This window comes from Pleurodeles waltl, chromosome 7 (assembly GCF_031143425.1).
Source record: "Pleurodeles waltl isolate 20211129_DDA chromosome 7, aPleWal1.hap1.20221129, whole genome shotgun sequence".
Classification (NCBI taxonomy): domain Eukaryota; kingdom Metazoa; phylum Chordata; class Amphibia; order Caudata; family Salamandridae; genus Pleurodeles; species Pleurodeles waltl.
The window spans coordinates 1,111,939,908-1,111,959,263 of record NC_090446.1 but is presented as its reverse complement, the minus strand read 5'-3'; the positions used below and the strand labels follow the sequence as shown (position 1 = coordinate 1,111,959,263).

The following is a 19,356-nucleotide window of genomic DNA, read 5'->3' as shown; positions in this document are numbered from 1 at the left end:
AGAGAGGAATGTGGACTGGTAGGGGTACTAGGTGAGAGAAACACAATATTTTGTTGAATAATCAACATTTTTGTAGGCCTTTCAAAACCAAGATGAGAAAAAGTGTGTGTGTTTTTGTCAGTGGGTGCATGCTAAAATCCCAGGTGAAATCCAATAGACACCTTACCATAACCTACTGAAAGCACCTGTAAACAACTACTCAACCGAAAACACATGTATTAAGGGTGTGCAACACCCCAAAGCTACTCTCCTGTTTGTTTGCCTAATGCACGACACTTTCAATTGCTCGTGTCTGAAACTGAAAAGTGTTTCATGCAGAGAGCTCTATTCTAGGTTTAGTTTCCATTCTGGGACTGTGTGTGCGCACACTGACACTGAAACTACAAGTACCAAGATGCAATACAAACATGATTAAATGTTGTACTCACATGAATTGAGACAACTAGGCAACTAGAGGTGTGATCTCAGCAGTTATCCTGTGTCAGTCTCTGCTTGTTTCTGTACCTGAGGCTGACACTCATTTATGTAAAATCATCAGACCTAGGTTTAAAGCAAACACATATTAAAATGTGTCTAACAAAATATAAATATGTCAGATATTGAGACCTCCTCTTGTTCTGTGCCACGTTTGAGAAGCTGAATCAGTCCTTTGGTAAATAAGGGGAAGCTAAATGAAAGACTAAAGTCTGACAGAGCACCGTTTCTGGTGAGCTCCAATCAAGAACAATTGGCCAGTCCCCTACGATGGAAAACTGACATCATTGCCCACCCTCACCTAACCCTTGTCCTCTCCTCCAGTAGGCCCTTTCAGCATTATTGCATTCAGCTTGTGTCTTCTCATCCAGTAGCATAGCCATAGGCTCTGCTACAAATTAGGACAATGGCCCCTTTGACTGCTGTACGGAAGCTAATATTATAGCAATTATCAGTGGTTTTATTTTTGCAATTTTATGTAGCACGAACTTGACCCAAATGTATTGGAACACTTTACATGAGAACCAGTTAAAGTAAACACATTCATTTTTATTTTGTTCGTAGACACAATGGGACTAAGTGATTTTCCCTGAATCACAGGATGTTGAGCTACTACCCAGACTTGAACCCGGTTCCCCAGTTCCATGGTTGGCATTTCTGGCTGTTACACTAAAACCTATCTCCTATGTTCAATGGGACACTCTGGACCCCAGTGCCATTGCACTTGCTGCACCAGTGGTAGCTCTGCCCATGTTCCCATTGCTCCCCAAGGTGCCTTTCCAGCCCCAGAACCAGCAGAGCAGGAGCCAGCTTCAGCACCAACATATCCAACCATCATCTCCCTATGAGTGTATTTGTGGAAGAGGGGTTAGACTGCCTGTAGTCGAGCAGGCAGGAGACTGCATGTTGATGCATCTGGAGTGTGTCTCATGTGTGCTTACGGATTGTGTAAATTACATTATGTGTTGTCATTAAATCTATTGTAGCACCTGTGAAGCAATTGTGGGTGAACATCAGTGCTATTATGTGCGGGAGCATCATGAACCTCCATTTTAGCAGCTTCAGCGGTTGTCTGTCTGGCAGGACAGTTCTGACTATCACAAAACATTTACATTTTATTTAAAGCTCCTCTTCTTTTCATTGGAGGCTGCTGTTCTACACCCAGAGGCTGAAACCTACAGGTGTAAGTTGGTAGTATGATACAACTGTATTGTGGGGGGGACAAAAGAAACAGAGCATGCAGGGCAGGGAAGTAAGTAGACTTGACAGAAAGATGGATGAATGGATGGATTGAGAGATGGATGAATGGATGAAGAAAATGCTAGGTGCCTTTCAAACAAGAAGGAAAGGTGGATGGATGTTTGTATAAATGAAGGGGGGGAACAGTAGAAGTATGTTTCTGCATGGATGAAGAAAGGGAGAAATGAAAAAGAAATATAATTTTATATATACACACCCCTTATAAATTCTGTTGTAGGAGACTGCACCCCTTGATTTGAGGGGGGTTGGGACTTGTACATTACCACATAAGTATTGATCTACATTTGGAAATAGTGAATAATAAAAAAGTGTTGATTTAAACCTAGTTTTAGTAGTAAATAGGCACACTAGTAAATATATACAAGGCCCTTATTATGCAAGCACACTAGGTTCAATTTTCAAGCATGAGAAACCAAGGTTGTGTAAATATTTTTAATATATGTTTTACTATAGCAGACATACAATTACTGCTAGACCTGATATCCGTGGTTTGGTATCTCCCCAAATGTTTTGCCACCACTCCTCCTCTTTTTGCTTAATTCATTTTTGTTGTCTTTAGGACTGTGCACTTTGACACTGCTAACCAGTACTAACAGGATTGTATTGTGCTCTCTCCTTCAAACATAGTAAAATTGGCTTGTACCCAACAGGCACATATAATTTACGTGTCAGCCCCTAGTAACAGTACTACCTGTACCCAGTGCTTGTAAATTAGATGCTACCAGTGGGCCTGCAGCACTTCATGTGTTACCCACTAAAGTAGCCTTGTATAGAATGTTTCAGGCTTGCCACTGTAGCCTGTAGTGCAGATGTAAATTGCAATTTTTGACCTGGCAAAAGAAACGTTTTGCCAGGCTTAGAACTTCATTTTTAATTCTTACAAGTTACCCATTCGGTAGGCCCTAAACAGCCTATTGGGCAGGATGCAGTGTATTTTCAAAGTTGCTTCCTAATAATGAAAAACTCCTAAATTTGTTTTTCACTTTTGTAGGGCCTCCCCCTCCCATAGGATAACATTGGGTAACATGGTTAAATTTGATAAGTGATGACTTTTGAATGGGAGCAGATAAAGAAATGCAGTTTACTGTCAAGTGAATTGTAACTTAAGATCCTCTTTAATGGAAAAGTTAGATTTAAACAATAAATATTCTTATTGTTTTTTTTTTTTTTTTTAAATAAAACACATGAACAATGTGATTGCAATAAACGAGTTAAATACACAGGTGCAAGGCATCACAATTACGCTGTTCATCAAATCAGACATTTCTGTGCTACGTGTTGCTCACCGGTGTATTATTTTTTCAACTTACTTTTCATTGCCCACCCTTCCATCTATGGTCTCAAGGGGAGTTCGGTCATCAGGTAAACTCTGATTTAAAGGCACAATTCTGAAAATGCCACTTTTAGAAAGTTGGCATTTTCTTGTCTCACTTATTTGTGCTTTCAGCCAGTACCCTGGGCCGCATGACTGTGAATAACTCTGCTGTTGGGTTTGGTGTATTGTTTCCAGACAGTAACACAAAGGGAGCTTAGGTTTGGCGTAATTGGCCATCCTGATAGGATGACTCGGGAGGAGCTGTACCCTGCCCCATTTACACTTAAAAGAGGTTTGCCTACTGCAGACAAAGAGGAGCCTGATACCAGGCCTGCTCTGGATTTTTGTCACCCCCCAGACAGTTTGGACCCTTGACAGGGGAGGGTAAGAACTTTCCCGAAACAGATGTGACAGTACGACAGGGAGTCCTCTTATGCAAAGGCTGACACCAGGTATAAATATTGGACCACCAGAGCCATTCTTGAGAACATCCCTGGACTTGTGGAAGTTACAGTAGAAAGACTGGCCTGCTGTCAGAAAACTGCCCTGCTGATTGAAGCTGCTCTCTGGGAAGGAGGACTGGACATGCTTGCTAACCAGTGTGACTCCAAGCATCGGTTGGTGACCCACTATGTGAGCTACAAGGACACAACAGGTTTCAGATGCCTCCCTGCGATAGCTGAGCTGCCCTGCTGCAACTGGACCTGCTTGGACTTGCAACTGGACCTGCCTGAGCTCTGTTGGCTTCTGCTGGAGTAAGTACCTGATACCTAAGTTGTGTCTCCCTGGGTCTTGGGCCCGTGGCTGGCATCAGAGTGTACTTTTTATAAAGAAAAGGTGAGAATTCTGAAGTATGAGCTCCTCTTAACTACAAACATGCCTGTTAGTACTGAAGCTCTGCCACCTGTGATGACCACCAACACAAAGCTCCAGTGAACCCTGTTATTCATGTCAAGAATGACAGCCCAGCGCAACCAACAATGTGAGACCTGCTCTTTGCTCTACAGCAATGACCGCTAACACAAAGCTACAGCAACGATTGTCTGCCATGCTTGATTGGCTCTTTACACTACCACGACGACTGCCTGTGGCGCCTGGCCTGCTTATTACACTACATGACAATCATCCACAATGTACAGCCTCCACTTTGTGGTCTTATCCACTGTGAAACAAACTCTTTGCACTGGACTTATAAGGTAACTTTTCAGCAGGACTAACGTGGGCCCTGGGTCCGACCCATTCTTCATCCTTGTCAGCATGAACTTGTGACTTTCCTCCAGTCTCACATGACCAGTTGACTGCCAGGGGTGCTTTGTGCTTTTAGGCTCTGTTTTCATTAGAAGCTTTAAATTTGAATATCTTGGTTCTACAGATTGGATTTTTGTTGTTCTTTCATCATTTTATCTATTGAAATCTACTCTCTCTTTCTTTGGGATCTTTCTGGTGTTGTGCTTTCACTTTCTTGCTGTTTGTGTGCTGCATAAATACTTCACATATTACCTTTAAAAAACATTAAGCCTATTGTTTGTGCCAAGCTACCAGAGGGTTAAGCACAGATTGATGCAGTGCCTTTTTTATAGTTCACCCTGGGAAGGACTATGGTTGTTGCCTGAGTGGGGCTTCCATCCATCTCAACCTATAATCCGATTTTCTACAGTTACAGTAAACTATTATTAGTAAACCAGTAAGATAATTCATTGGGTTGGTGGGCCTGGAGCTGATAGCTGTGTGTAACTGGCAGCCCCCACTTTTGAATCCCACCGTGACTTCTTCATGCTTTCATCCTTTTAAAGACGCTTATATGGATACCGTTAAGTTGCGTGATATCAATGCTGGAATTATAGGTGCAGGGGTGCTGCAGCACCCACAAAACAACCATGCTGGAGTTTCAAATGTGATTAAGCATTAAAGAGGACGTTGAATGTTGGTTTTATCTTGTCACATTTGTTGTGTTCAAAGACAGAGGTGAAATGGCAGTCTAGTCTTCTGACAAACTGTTGCTTATTCTTTTAACATGGTGACTGGTGTTCACTTTTTATTGTCTTATTAAAGTGTGAGGATTTTGTAAAGTGAACTATGTGACAATCTTGCTTGTGTGAAAGGAAAAACAAACCAATACTCTCCACTCCGTGATGCACAAATTACTGATATTTACTGAAATCCAATTTTCACACATTGTTGTTTATTTGCTATATAATTTTACCAGGCACACTGTATGTCCTGCAAATTTAGTTTAAATTTTAATGGAAAATGTGCTGTCTGTAAGTATCCTCACCATGTGTATGCATTAGTAATATATTTGTGACAGTGTGCTCCTAAATGCAAAACTAGTTACAAACTACATCCTTAACACTAGGCTGAATGGGTGTGGCTCATTTATGACATTTGTTTATTGTGGGATGCTTAGATTTTTCTGAAACCCTGTGAGTTCAGTTATGTAACATTGATAGGAGTACCCTTAGTCTGAAAATTATTCCAGCACCACTGTATTAATGTGTATTTTTACAGGGCTATGAAACATGCAACACACACAAGGTATTGTTCAATTACAGAGACTTTTAAAAGTATAACTGAGGTTCATGGGGTTGTAGGAAGGTGTGCAAATTAATGAGAAGAATATAACCCTTTAATTTCTTATTGCTACAAGCAAAAAGTGCTTTAAAATTTATCTTTTTGTATGAATCACAAAGCCCAACTCCAAAGCCATTATTCCAGTTTTCTTCAACTTTATATAAGTCAAAGGTATCTGTAAATGTACATTTTCCCACTGTTTCCCCCCATAAATGTTTGGAGGAGAACTATAAACATATAAAAAGACTCTTTAAATACTGTCTGTTTTTCACCAGTGTTACAGGGCTGATTTTTTTTCAAATATTCAGTTGATTACTAATTTACCAACGGTCACTTGTGAGAGAAAAACCTTGAAGCATTTTCAGTCCATCCTACTTGTAATCAATGTGTTCGATGGCATCTGTCGCTGTAGATACGCATGTTCTGCAATAGCTCGCCATCTGGTGTTGGGCTCGCCATCTGGTGTTGGGCCGGAGTGTTACAAGTTGTTTTTCTTCGAAGAAGTCTTTCGAGTCACGGGACCGAGTGACTCCTCCTTTTGTCTCCATTGCGCATGGGCGTCGACTCCATCTTCGATTGTTTTTTTTCCGCCATCGGGTTCGGACGTGTTCCTGTCGCTCCGAGTTTCGGAACAGAAAAAATAGTTAATTTCGGAAGATTTTCGTCGGTATTGTTGCGTTCGGGATCGGCGTACTTACATTCAACACCGCATCGAAGATCGAACAGCTCCGGTGCCCTTCGGGGTAGTTTTTCGATCCTCCGTCGGGGCCTGGTCGGCCCGACCGCGTGCTGAGGAACGCCGATGGAACGGACCCCTTTCCGTTTCTGCCCCAAATGCCACAATAAATACCCCTACACAGACCAACACTTGGTCTGCAACCTGTGCCTGTCACCTGAGCACAGCGAAGACACCTGCGAGGCCTGTCGTGCGTTCCGGTCCCGAAAAACACTCCGAGACCGTCGAGCCAGAAGACTTCAAATGGCGTCCGCACCGACAGCCCGACGGGAGTTCGAGGAACAGGAAGAGGAAGGTACCTTCTCGATCCAAGACTCAGACTCCGAAGGATTCGACGATACACAAACCGTGAGTAAGACGTCGAAAACCACACAAAGAAACATTTACAAGGCCCAGGGGACGCCACTGCCACCAGGCCATGGCTCAACCCATAAAATCGGTGACCGACCGTCGGCACCGAAAAAGGCCCAAACGGTGCCGAGATCGTCCGACTCCGGTCGAGACACCGGCACGCAGCCTTCTCGGGACCGAGAAAGTGCTGGAGACAAGCCTCGACACCGAGATGCCGGTGTGGACACGGCTCGACGCCGAGACAGCGGCACCGAAACAGATCGACGCCGAGAGGTTTCGGCCCCGAAAAGAAAAAAAGTCACCTCGGAGCCGAAAAAACACGCAGACAAAGTTTCCATGCCGAAACAAACTGCAAGCGACCCAGCTTCAGGCTCTTATACAGAAGAGCACTCGCTAACCTCCCAAATGCAGAAGCATAGGTTTGAGGAAGAGCTACAAGCAACTGATGCGGACCATACGCAAAAGCGTATCTTCATTCAGCAGGGGACAGGAAAAATAAGCACCCTTCCCCCCATTAGGAGAAAGAGAAGGTTGGAGTTCCAGACGGAACAAGCACCACAACCAAAAGTGGTGAAAAGAGTTACACCACCACCCTCTCCTCCGCCCGTGATTAACGTTTCACCAGCACAAACGCCATCACACTCCCCAGCTCACACCACCATGAGCCAGGGTGACCAAGACCAGGACGCATGGGACCTATACGACGCCCCAGTGTCAGATAACAGCCCAGAGGCATACCCTACAAAACCATCTCCACCAGAAGACAGCACCGCGTACTCTCAGGTGGTGGCTAGAGCAGCACAATTTCACAACGTAAGCCTCCACTCAGAACAGGTCGAGGATGATTTCTTGTTCAACACACTCTCCTCCACCCACAGCTCCTACCAAAGCCTGCCTATGCTCCCTGGTATGCTCCGGCACGCAAAAGACATATTTAAGGACCCGGTCAAAAGTAGGGCAATCACACCAAGGGTGGAAAAAAAGTATAAGCCGCCTCCTACGGACCCGGCTTTCATCACAACACAGCTGCCACCAGACTCTGTTGTTGTAGGAGCAGCTAGGAAAAGGGCCAACTCTCACACATCTGGAGATGCACCACCCCCAGATAAAGAAAGCCGCAAGTTTGATGCAGCTGGTAAACGAGTCGCAGCACAAGCTGCAAACCAGTGGCGCATCGCGAACTCCCAGGCACTACTTGCGCGCTATGACAGAGCCCACTGGGACGAGATGCAACATCTCATTGAACATCTGCCCAAAGACTTCCAAAATAGGGCAAAACAAGTGGTTGAGGAGGGACAGGCCATCTCCAACAACCAGATCCGCTCCTCCATGGACGCTGCAGATACAGCTGCACGGACAATTAATACATCTGTAACTATCAGAAGGCATGCATGGCTCCGAACGTCTGGATTTAAACCAGAGATTCAACAAGCAGTTCTCAATATGCCTTTTAATGAAAAAGAACTGTTCGGTCCAGAAGTGGACACAGCGATTGAGAAACTCAAAAAAGATACGGACACTGCCAAAGCCATGGGCGCACTCTACTCCCCGCAGAGCAGAGGGAATTACAGCTCATTCCGTAAAACGCCCTTTCGAGGGGGGTTTCGGGGTCAAAGCACACAAGCCAGCACCTCACAAGCCACACCGTCCAGTTACCAAGGACAGTATAGAGGAGGTTTTCGGGGACAATATAGAGGAGGGCAATTCCCTAGAAATAGAGGAAGATTCCAAAGCCCCAAAACCCCTACTACTAAACAGTGACTCACATGTCACTCACCCCCTCCACACAACACCAGTGGGGGGACGAATAGGTCATTATTACACAGCATGGGAGAAAATCACTACAGACACTTGGGTTCTAGCAATTATCCAACATGGTTACTGCATAGAATTTCTACAGTTCCCTCCAAACATACCACCAAAAGCACAAAATTTAACAACACACCATTCCAATCTCCTAGAGATAGAAGTGCAGGCACTATTGCAAAAGAATGCAATCGAATTAGTGCCAAACACACAAATAAACACAGGAGTTTACTCACTGTACTTTCTGATACCAAAGAAGGACAAAACACTGAGACCAATCCTAGACCTCAGAGTAGTCAACACTTTCATCAAATCAGACCACTTCCACATGGTCACACTACAAGAAGTATTGCCATTGCTAAAGCTGCACGACTACATGGCAACTTTAGACCTCAAGGATGCTTATTTCCATATACCAATACACCCATCGCACAGGAAATACCTAAGGTTTGTATTCAAAGGAATACATTACCAATTCAAGGTACTGCCTTTCGGATTAACAACCGCACCAAGAGTCTTTACCAAATGTCTAGCGGTAGTCGCTGCACACATCAGAAGGCAGCAAATACATGTGTTCCCATATCTAGACGACTGGCTAATCAAGGCCCATTCGTTAATAGAGTGCTCAAATCACACAAATCATATCATACAAACCCTCTTCAAACTAGGGTTCACCGTCAATTTCACAAAATCAAAAATTCTGCCACGCAAGGTACAACAATACCTGGGAGCCATAATAGACACATCAAAAGGAGTAGCCACTCCAAGTCCACAAAGAATTCAAAATTTCAACACCATCATACAACGCATGTATCCAACACAAAAAATACAAGCAAAGATGGTATTACAACTCCTAGGCATGATGTCATCATGCATAGCCATTGTCCCAAACGCAAGACTGCACATGAGGCCCTTACAACAATGCCTAGCATCACAGTGGTCTCAAGCACAGGGTCACCTTCTAGATCTGGTGTTAATAGACCGCCAAACTTACCTCTCGCTTCTGTGGTGGAACAACATAAATTTAAACAAGGGGCGGCCTTTCCAAGACCCAGTGCCACAATACGTAATAACAACAGATGCTTCCATGACAGGGTGGGGAGCACACCTCGATCAACACAGCATACAAGGACAATGGAACGTACATCAAACAAAACTGCATATCAATCACCTAGAACTTCTTGCAGTTTTTCAAGCACTAAAAGCTTTCCAACCAATAATAGTTCACAAATACATTCTCGTCAAAACAGACAACATGACAACAATGTATTATCTAAACAAGCAGGGAGGGACGCACTCCACGCAGTTAAGCCTGTTAGCACAAAAAATTTGGCATTGGGCAATTCACAACCAAATTCGCCTAATTGCACAGTTTATACCAGGGATACAAAATCAACTCGCAGACAATCTCTCTCGAGATCACCAACAGGTCCACGAATGGGAAATTCACCCCCAAATACTGAACACTTATTTCAAACTCTGGGGAACACCTCAGATAGACTTGTTTGCGACAAGGGAGAACGCAAAATGCCAAAACTTCGCATCCAGATACCCACACAAACAATCCCAAGGCAATGCCCTATGGATGAACTGGTCAGGGATATTTGCTTACGCTTTTCCTCCTCTCCCTCTCCTTCCTTACCTGGTAAACAAACTCAGTCAAAGCAAACTCAAACTCATATTGATAGCACCAACTTGGGCAAGGCAACCCTGGTACACAACGCTGCTAGACCTATCAGTGGTACCCTGCATCAAATTGCCCAACAGGCCAGATCTGTTGACACAGCACAACCAAAAGATCAGACACCCAGATCCAGCATCGCTGAATCTAGCAATCTGGCTCCTGAAATCCTAGAATTCGGGCACTTACAACTTACCCAAGAATGTATGGAAGTCATAAAACAAGCAAGAAGGCCATCCACCAGGCACTGCTATGCAAGTAAATGGAAGAGGTTTGTTTGCTACTGCCATATTAATCAAATACAACCATTACACACAACTCCAGAACATGTAGTGGGTTACTTGCTTCACTTACAAAAATCTAACCTAGCTTTCTCTTCCATTAAGATTCACCTTGCAGCAATATCTGCATACCTGCAGACTACCTATTCAACTTCCCTATATAAAATACCAGTCATTAAAGCATTCATGGAGGGCCTTAGGAGAATTATACCACCAAGAACACTACCTGTTCCTTCATGGAACCTAAATGTTGTCCTAACTAGACTTATGGGTCCACCTTTTGAACCCATGCACTCCTGCGACATACAGTTCCTAACCTGGAAGGTGGCATTTCTCATCGCCATTACTTCCCTGAGAAGAGTAAGCGAAATTCAGGCGTTTACTATACAGGAACCTTTTATACAACTACACAAAAATAAAGTCGTCCTAAGGACCAATCCTAAATTTTTGCCAAAGGTTATTTCACCGTTCCATCTAAATCAAACAGTGGAACTTCCGGTGTTCTTTCCACAGCCAGATACCGTAGCTGAAAGGGCACTACATACATTAGATGTCAAAAGAGCATTAATGTATTACATTGACAGAACAAAGAACATCAGAAAGACTAAACAACTCTTTATTGCATTTCAAAAACCTCATGCAGGAAACCCAATTTCAAAACAAGGTATAGCCAGATGGATAGTTAAATGCATCCAAATCTGCTACCTTAAAGCTAAACGACAGCTGCCCATTACACCAAGGGCACACTCAACAAGAAAGAAAGGTGCTACCATGGCCTTTCTAGGAAACATCCCAATGCAAGAAATATGTAAGGCAGCCACATGGTCTACGCCTCACACATTCACCAAGCACTACTGTGTAGACGTGTTATCCGCACAACAAGCCACAGTAGGTCAAGCTGTATTAAGGACATTATTTCAGACTACTTCCACTCCTACAGGCTGATCCACCGCTTTTGGGGAAATAACTGCTTACTAGTCTATTGCAGAACATGCGTATCTACAGCGACAGATGCCATCGAACTGAAAATGTCACTTACCCAGTGTACATCTGTTCGTGGCATCAGTCGCAGTAGATTCGCATGTGCCCACCCGCCTCCCCGGGAGCCTGTAGCAGTTTGGAAGTTACCTTCAATTATTTATATATGTATCATCTCAACCTTAAATAAGTGCATACTTAGTCACTCCATTGCATGGGCACTATTACTACAATTCAACTCCTACCTCACCCTCTGCGGGGAAAAACAATCGAAGATGGAGTCGACGCCCATGCGCAATGGAGACAAAAGGAGGAGTCACTCGGTCCCGTGACTCGAAAGACTTCTTCGAAGAAAAACAACTTGTAACACTCCGGCCCAACACCAGATGGCGAGCCCAACACCAGATGGCGAGCTATTGCAGAACATGCGAATCTACTGCGACTGATGCCACGAACAGATGTACACTGGGTAAGTGACATTTTCATTTGGATTCACTGGGCCTCAAAACACACCATTTGCCACATGTTGTCTCTGAAATTCTTGGAGGTAAAACCCCATATGAAGACTTTAGATTACCTCATAGTGAGTGAGACAACCTATATCAGTGACAGACTCCAGGAGTCTCAGTGGAACTAGAGGTGCAATTAATGTAATTCAGTCATTTTGCTCTATATTTTATTATGAAATGCGTCAATATTTGACACAAAGGGTACATTTAAACGGCACAGTAAACAAGTCGCGCATTTTCTGTATTTCAAGCGAAATTTTTTAAGGAATTGCACCATTCACAGTAAATTTGTACTCCATATTGTGCCTTTCACCTTAATTATTTTTTATTACAAATGGCGCATAATTGCCCCAGGGTAATCCCAAAGATATTTATTTTATTAGGGTGGGTACATCAGGTAAAATAAAAAAGAAAATAAGAGGGATGCCTAATGTGTACTATGACCTATGCATCCACAATCATCCTCAATGTTTGCAGGTTTCAGCCTGTAGGACTGCCCACCGGGTTCAGAGGCCTTCATCGGAGCTAAGTTGGATCCCCACATAACTGCAACATGTCCCATACACAGGGCCCGATTAGGGAACACTTTTTTATCACACCTCAGTTGATCATAAGACAGCAAGGATGCAACCTAAAGAGGTATGTGAATATAGTGAAATAAAAACCTGTAAACTATACATACACCACTTGCATGCACAAACTACCATGACTGTGGTGGTTTCAAAGTTATGAGACATGCAGACACTGCAGAACAACACTGTACACATGGAGAAAGGTGAATACATGCACTCTCTGCCATACAACTTATCCTTAACTAAGGGATGTCATATTGTCAGTGTTTTAACTAGGAAGGCACCCTCTGTAACTTCATCCATAACCTATGGTAATCAGGTAATTATCATTATTTGTACTCTTAATCAGAATTGCATTATTTCAAGCGACAGTCTCTCTCATTCCTTGTGCCATTTATTAGCCTATAGAAAGCCATATAACTCTCTTCATTGTGTGGTTTGTAATTTTTCTCAATTTCAGTCACAGTAACCAGGCCACTGCGGAATTCGTAACACACCACTTAATTCATCAAGATGCTATGCTCATATTTTTGTGCCTAATGCTTGTCAGCCATCTGCCTTAGTGGTGCCTGATAGTCAGAAGAACTGGGCATTTTATTTGGTTAGCATACTGGAGCCTCCAGTGAGTTGCACTGTTGAGCGTCACATGCCACATATTGGCTCTGAAGTCATTGCAGTGTAGCTGGTGCAGTGCAAATAGTGGAAAGTAGTTCCCCAAGTTTACATGTATCCAAGACCTCTCTGTCTGTGCTAATGGACTGAGAGGTTTGAGGCAAAAAATAATATATTCTGAGACCATTAGGCAAGACAAGAAATATAATGCCTTGTCTACTGGTCTCTGCATGCATATTTTTTGCATCCAGTCTGTCGGTCTGTCTTTCCATGATGGGATAATGTTACCTATGATGAGGTATGCCACAATAAAGTGGCTGAGGTTTGCATATCTACAAATATCTGGTTCCAGTCGGACTCCATGAGTCTGTCGCTGATACAGGTTGTTGCACTCGTTGTGTGATATTGCATTGATAGGGTAGTCATGTAACAATTAACAGTGGGTGTAACTCACATAACTTTCTGTAGTCATTATGCAAATTTAGAGCAACATTACATAAGATTATGCAGAATTGAGCAGGGAGTGCATTTAGGTCTATTTTCTTAACGCAAAAAGCAACAGAACACAAATAGAAGAACTCACACTCTGTGTGATTTTGTGGTAAGTATTTTTGCCCCAGATCACTCTGGTGTAAGCATGATTATGTAAATTTGTGTCTGAAATGTCTCAGATTACTCCAGTGTAATTAGAATTTTGCCCATTCCTAGTGCCAATACTTTCTTTTCTTTTCCTCTCACTCGCCTCTGGGTGGATCAAGATTTTTACATTCACACTAATATCCTCAGCAGTTCTTTGGAAAACACCCTGATTCACCCAACAAAACGCATATTTGGTTATGCAACATGATGTACAACTTTATTTGTCACACACACATTTCACAGTGTACCTCAGGGAAGAATAATAGTGTTCTCAAAGTGTAAGGCCATAGAACCCCTCCAATTTTCTCCCTTGCAGCCTGAATCTACCCTTCTTGTCATCACTGTGGGCCATGCCTCTAAGCCATTGCTCCTGTCTACGGCCCTGGCCTTATGGTGGATGGGTGTGGTTGTGTGTTTGTGTAATATGTATGGTGTGTGTTGCAGTTCAGTATGTAAAGTTCCTTTGTGTGCTGGAAAAGTATTGTACAATGTGTATGTTGGGTAACTTAAAAGATAAGTCATTTGCAGGTCTGTTATACACTTTATGAATCTGTCTCATGATCATACATACTTGTTGGTATGTTAGGTTTCAGCATATCCATCAAGGTGGTAAGGAAAGTTAAAGTGGGGGGAGGTTTTTATTTGCTAATAACATTGGATCTGTTAAATGTATCTGCATGAGTATAGGAGGGCTGTTAGGAAGTTATACCTAGTCCAGGAATCTCATGGTTCAAACAGATGCGAGAGGATGGGGAGAGGTAGGGAAGGAGTCGAAAAATCTTTGATTTGCTGATAATTTTGGTGTCATTTTACAGATCTACACAACATTTGGCTGATTCTTAGAATGTATAATTTACTTTTCAAATGATGAGTTCTATGCACTGTCAATGAAGGGTCGAAAAGTGACAAATCAGTAATTTACATGTTTAGTTGCCTGTTGGTATGTAAGTTACAGGTTTCATGGAGATGGGACAAAGAGGAGTAAATATAAGGGCTGGGGTGTCTAACAGTGTTTTATTTGGAAATAAGTAGGTTGCCGTTTGACAGATCTTCACAACGTTTGGCAGACACTCAGCATGTTTAGCTAACTTTTGATACACTGGGTGTGTTTTTTGCAGATATATCAAGCCACAGTAAAGAGGGGCCAAAGTACTGATTTGTAAAAACGTTGGTGCTCTTTAAGAAATGCACAAATAATAAGGCAGAGATTTAAATGTTTAGTTTTCTGTTACTATGTCATTTGGCACATATTTTGCAGTGAGAGCAAACTTAAGGGAGGTTGATGTGGCAAACAAGTCATCATTTGCGTATTACTTTGGCTTTTATAATGAATCTGCATGAATTTGTTAGGCATTTTGGAGGACAAGTCCAGTGAAGTTACCTCAAGTTTAATGTAGATTGTATAAAAAGTAACAAAGGTAAAGTAGGGATCTAAAAGCTTTGATTTGCTAATAACCTTGGCACCATTTGACCAACCTTTATATAATTTGAGAAACCAGAATTTAACTTAACTTGCGTGTGCAGCAGGTGGTTGGTTACCCGAATGGTTTGTTACCTGCTGCAAACCCCGGTTACACATGGCTAGACTGTTCGCGGCCATAGTCACACTTATTCAGGGCCCCAGCGAAAAGGCTGACGCGAGGGGAATACATATAACAGACTGAAAAGACAGCAGTCAACAAATGGAAGTTTGGCCCCACTTGGGAAGATCACTCAAAGGTCTCCGCATCGTGCCTTCCGACACAGGCCCTGTTCTACAAAGTTCTGTTTATTGCGTGTAAAACCTATCCCACACATAGATCAAGAACTCAAATACTTATCAATGTTCCTGGGTTATTTGTATATATTGCACTGTCCTGTATATATTTGTAACATTTAGACCCTCATTATAACATTGGCGGAAAAAAACGCCTACCGCTGCGGCGACCGCCGCCAAAAGACTGGCGCAGGGGCTACCAGCCATCCGCCATATTATGACCACAGCCGGATTTCCGCAACAAGAAGGGCGGAAATCCGACTGTGGCCAACTGGCGGATGGCGGTAAGGTGGTGCTGCTTCCACCAGCAGCGCCACGCCGGTAGACCGCCGCCAACCGTATTATGAGAAATAATACAGCCTGGCGGTGTTCTGCTGGTGGGTGCTGCTGGCGGTAGCAACGCCCCATCCCGTCTCCTGCCGGAAGACCCCAAGGATCCAGGTAAGTTGGGTCTCCGACAAGGGAGGGATGTGGGGGGGTGTTGTGTGTGTGGGGGTGGTGTGCATGTATGTGTACATGTGATTGTGGGTGTGTGTTGAGTGTTGACTGCATGCGTGAATGTATGGCAAGTGTGAGTGTGTGTATGTTTAGAAATCATAATGTGTGTCTGCGTGTATGTTTGGAAGTGTGTGCAGATGTGTGTGTGTGATTGGATGGATGTATGCATGCATGTATGTATGTGTGAATGAGTGTGTGTCTGTGTGTGTGTGTGTGTTTCTGAATGGGGGTGTGGATGTAGTGGGTGGGGTGGGGAAGTCTTTGTAGAAGTGGAAGGGGTTGGGGCCTCCTATCAGTGTCAGGGAAAGAGTTCCCTGTCACTGATAGGGCCTACCGCCATGGTTTACGTGGCGTTATGAATGCCACAAAAACCATAGCGGTAGGCGGGGTCATAATCCCGCAGGCGGCACAATGGCAGCCGCCGTGCTGGAGAGGGTTATCTCCAGCCCGGTGGCTACTACCGCCATTGCGGTCGGAGTGGTGCATTGACGGGTTGGCTTCAGCCAACCAGCCAATGTCTTAATGTGACGGTAAGTACCGCCAGCCTGTTGGCAGTACTACCCCCACATTATCGCTGACCGCCGGGGTCATAATGACCCCCTAAGTATGTAATATCTAACATAATGTGTTAGTAATTGTTGCTTAGACAGCCCTGTTACTAATATTTTGATCACAGTATTCACTTACCAATACCTCCTGTATTTGTGCTAGTTCCCCTCGTATGCTTCCTGCTCTCTCTAATGAGTAATTAATAGCTCCCTCTTATTCATACTTTACACGTCTCTCCTTAAGCGGCTTGCAGGTGAAGGGTCACAGAAGAGACCTTGAGGGTGTGTAAGTCATCTCAGTATATGTCAGGAGGCCCTCCCAAATAAGTGCAAGTCAGGGCATTTCTAACGAATTTAGATGCCCCTGCAGCAGAATGGAGCAAAGTTGTAAGGGAGGCTGCAAGGTGAACAGAGCAAGTGCAAGCTGAGAAAGTGTACTCTTAGGACAGAAACAGATAGACAATATGATGGGAAAACATCACGTACACACAACTGCAAACAGTTTCCATCTAAGCCAGCCATGATTGGAAAACCAGCATACCCCAAGTAGGAAACACCATAACCAATAGAAAAAGACATTGTTGGTTGGATTTTCCTCTGGGGAAGTGAAAAGCAGCATGAAAGATCTATATGTAGGGAACCCGATAAGTTAAGAAAATGACTTAGTCAGGACAACTTTTTAGGGGAGACCTCAGCCTCCATGGAGTTGAATCTATTCCAGCTGTGACTACATTCACTGACGGTAATGGCTGAAGAATTCTTGGCACAGCCATCAAGAGGTCAAGTAAGAAAGAAATGCATGACTTGGGCAATTGTTTGAAAGCAGCTGAATAAATTATTCAAACAAACACATATGATGGACGGACTGCGGAACCAATCACAGATCTGGGTTTAATCCATCAATTCTTTTGCTCAGCTTGCCACCCCGATTTGGACCCAGCCATATGCAAATCGGTCTTGACCCTGTTCCCCATGGGAACTGTCCAGCCCGAACTGCCAGACCAGGTCCTCCCTGGACTGGAAACAAGCATCCTGGGATCGGTTTCAGGGTATCACCCTTCAGCAGCCAGGCTTTTGTTGCAATAAGTTCGCTGGGTATGCCCAGACGTAGGTACCGGGCTTATTGTGCCACTGGATCCGAGCTAACCTGGCTGATGTCAGGAAACTTTTATTAGTGACATTATTCACTCACTCAGTCATCTACATGGAGAGGGATGATCAGAGATGATTATACAGATTCAGTTACCAAGGGCAGGCAATTAAGGCAACAGATAAGAAACTTATGGCGGTAATTGAATAATTGGGGCTCACTCACACAAGAGGTTTTTTGCACGTGTCTGTGAAAGGCTATTCCTGTTTTTCTTCAGCAGATAGAACATATTCAAAGATTGATTATTTATTCGTAAATCAGAAACTGGTGGCTAGACTAAATTGTGTGGAAATTAGGATTATATAATTGTTTGGCCACACTATGGACCAGATTTGGAAGTTGGCAGCAAGTTACTCCATCACAAAAGTGACAGATATCTTGCCTACTGTACTCAGGGGTGTTACTTGGTTAGTAGATGGGGGGTGAACTTCAGATTTCCCAACAATCACACTGACATATAATGTTAAAATACATTATACGACGAGAGAGAGATATATATTAAAAAATATATATATATATATATATATGTGTATGTAAATATTCCTGGTGAAGCCCCTGTGGCGTAATTACCTGAGCTGCAGACTTTGGAGCTGGGGGATCCAGGTTTGAGTTTCTGCTTCAGCTCAAGACCCTTTGATGCTGGGCAAATCAATTAATCTCCCTATCCTTACAATACAACTCCTTGAAACCTTCACGGGTGATTTGCTGTGATTTCCAAATCCTAGAATTATTTATTTATTTTATTCATCACAAAAAACATCTATTTGGTGGTGGTGTAACACCTCAACACCCCTCCTGAAGCTACACCCCTGGCTGTACTACAAGTGCCACTGGATACAATGCTCTTGTAATGTGGCAGACAGGATATCCATCACATCTGTGACAAAGCAACGTATCTGACAAACTCTACAACAGGACGTACGTCTTATTAAAATGGGAAGAGTGCAGCCCTAAAAGATGCACGCAGAGATGGCGATTTAAGGATTACTGGGCTCATCCTTTCATTTGCTTCTTTCATTGACATATTACTGCTTCCTAATTAAAGACTGTTCCACTTATACACACAGATATACCTGGGATTGGATCAGCAATCATCTAAAAAGACTTCGTCGCATTCTGCCTTATAAACAAGCATTCCATGAAGAAGCCTCACAGTGGACCTTTGCACCCAAATACATTTTGCTACCAGGTTACACATCGTTATGTCATACTTCTGACAGAAATAGTTTATTTTAAGGGAAACTCGTTGATTTCATTGCAATTCAACTACTCAATTATGGTAAGCGCTTCCTACTTGGTGATTTCTAATTCCAGAGAAATAAGACAACAAGCACATGTGCTTCTTCGCTTCAACCATTTCTACTAGAGAATGACCTTTTCCAGCACTGCAGCTTCCCCATTCACACACCAATGTTGCTACATTTGACTTGGTGATTTCCAGAGCAGACCATTTCCTGATTTACATCCCTGTCCATTCAAATGGTCTGATCACTGATTCCCCATCATCCATCGGCCCAAGAAGTGACATTGCTGGTTTCCTGCCAAAACCTCCTTTAAAAGAATACTCCAGGCAACTGGACTTTAATCCCTATCATCCATTTTCACAGGAAGTGACATCA

The 19,356-nt window shown here is 43.4% G+C and overlaps 2 protein-coding genes across 2 annotated transcripts in view; one reads left to right on the top strand and one right to left on the bottom strand.

Annotated features, from left to right (window-relative positions):
* ACSF2 (acyl-CoA synthetase family member 2) overlaps positions 1–19,356 on the top strand; it is a 599,164-nt gene that overhangs the window by 395,676 nt on the left and 184,132 nt on the right. The window lies entirely within an intron of this gene.
* Positions 1–19,356, bottom strand: part of CHAD (chondroadherin) — a 57,066-nt gene that overhangs the window by 2,463 nt on the left and 35,247 nt on the right. The gene's annotated exons all lie outside the window — the stretch shown is intronic.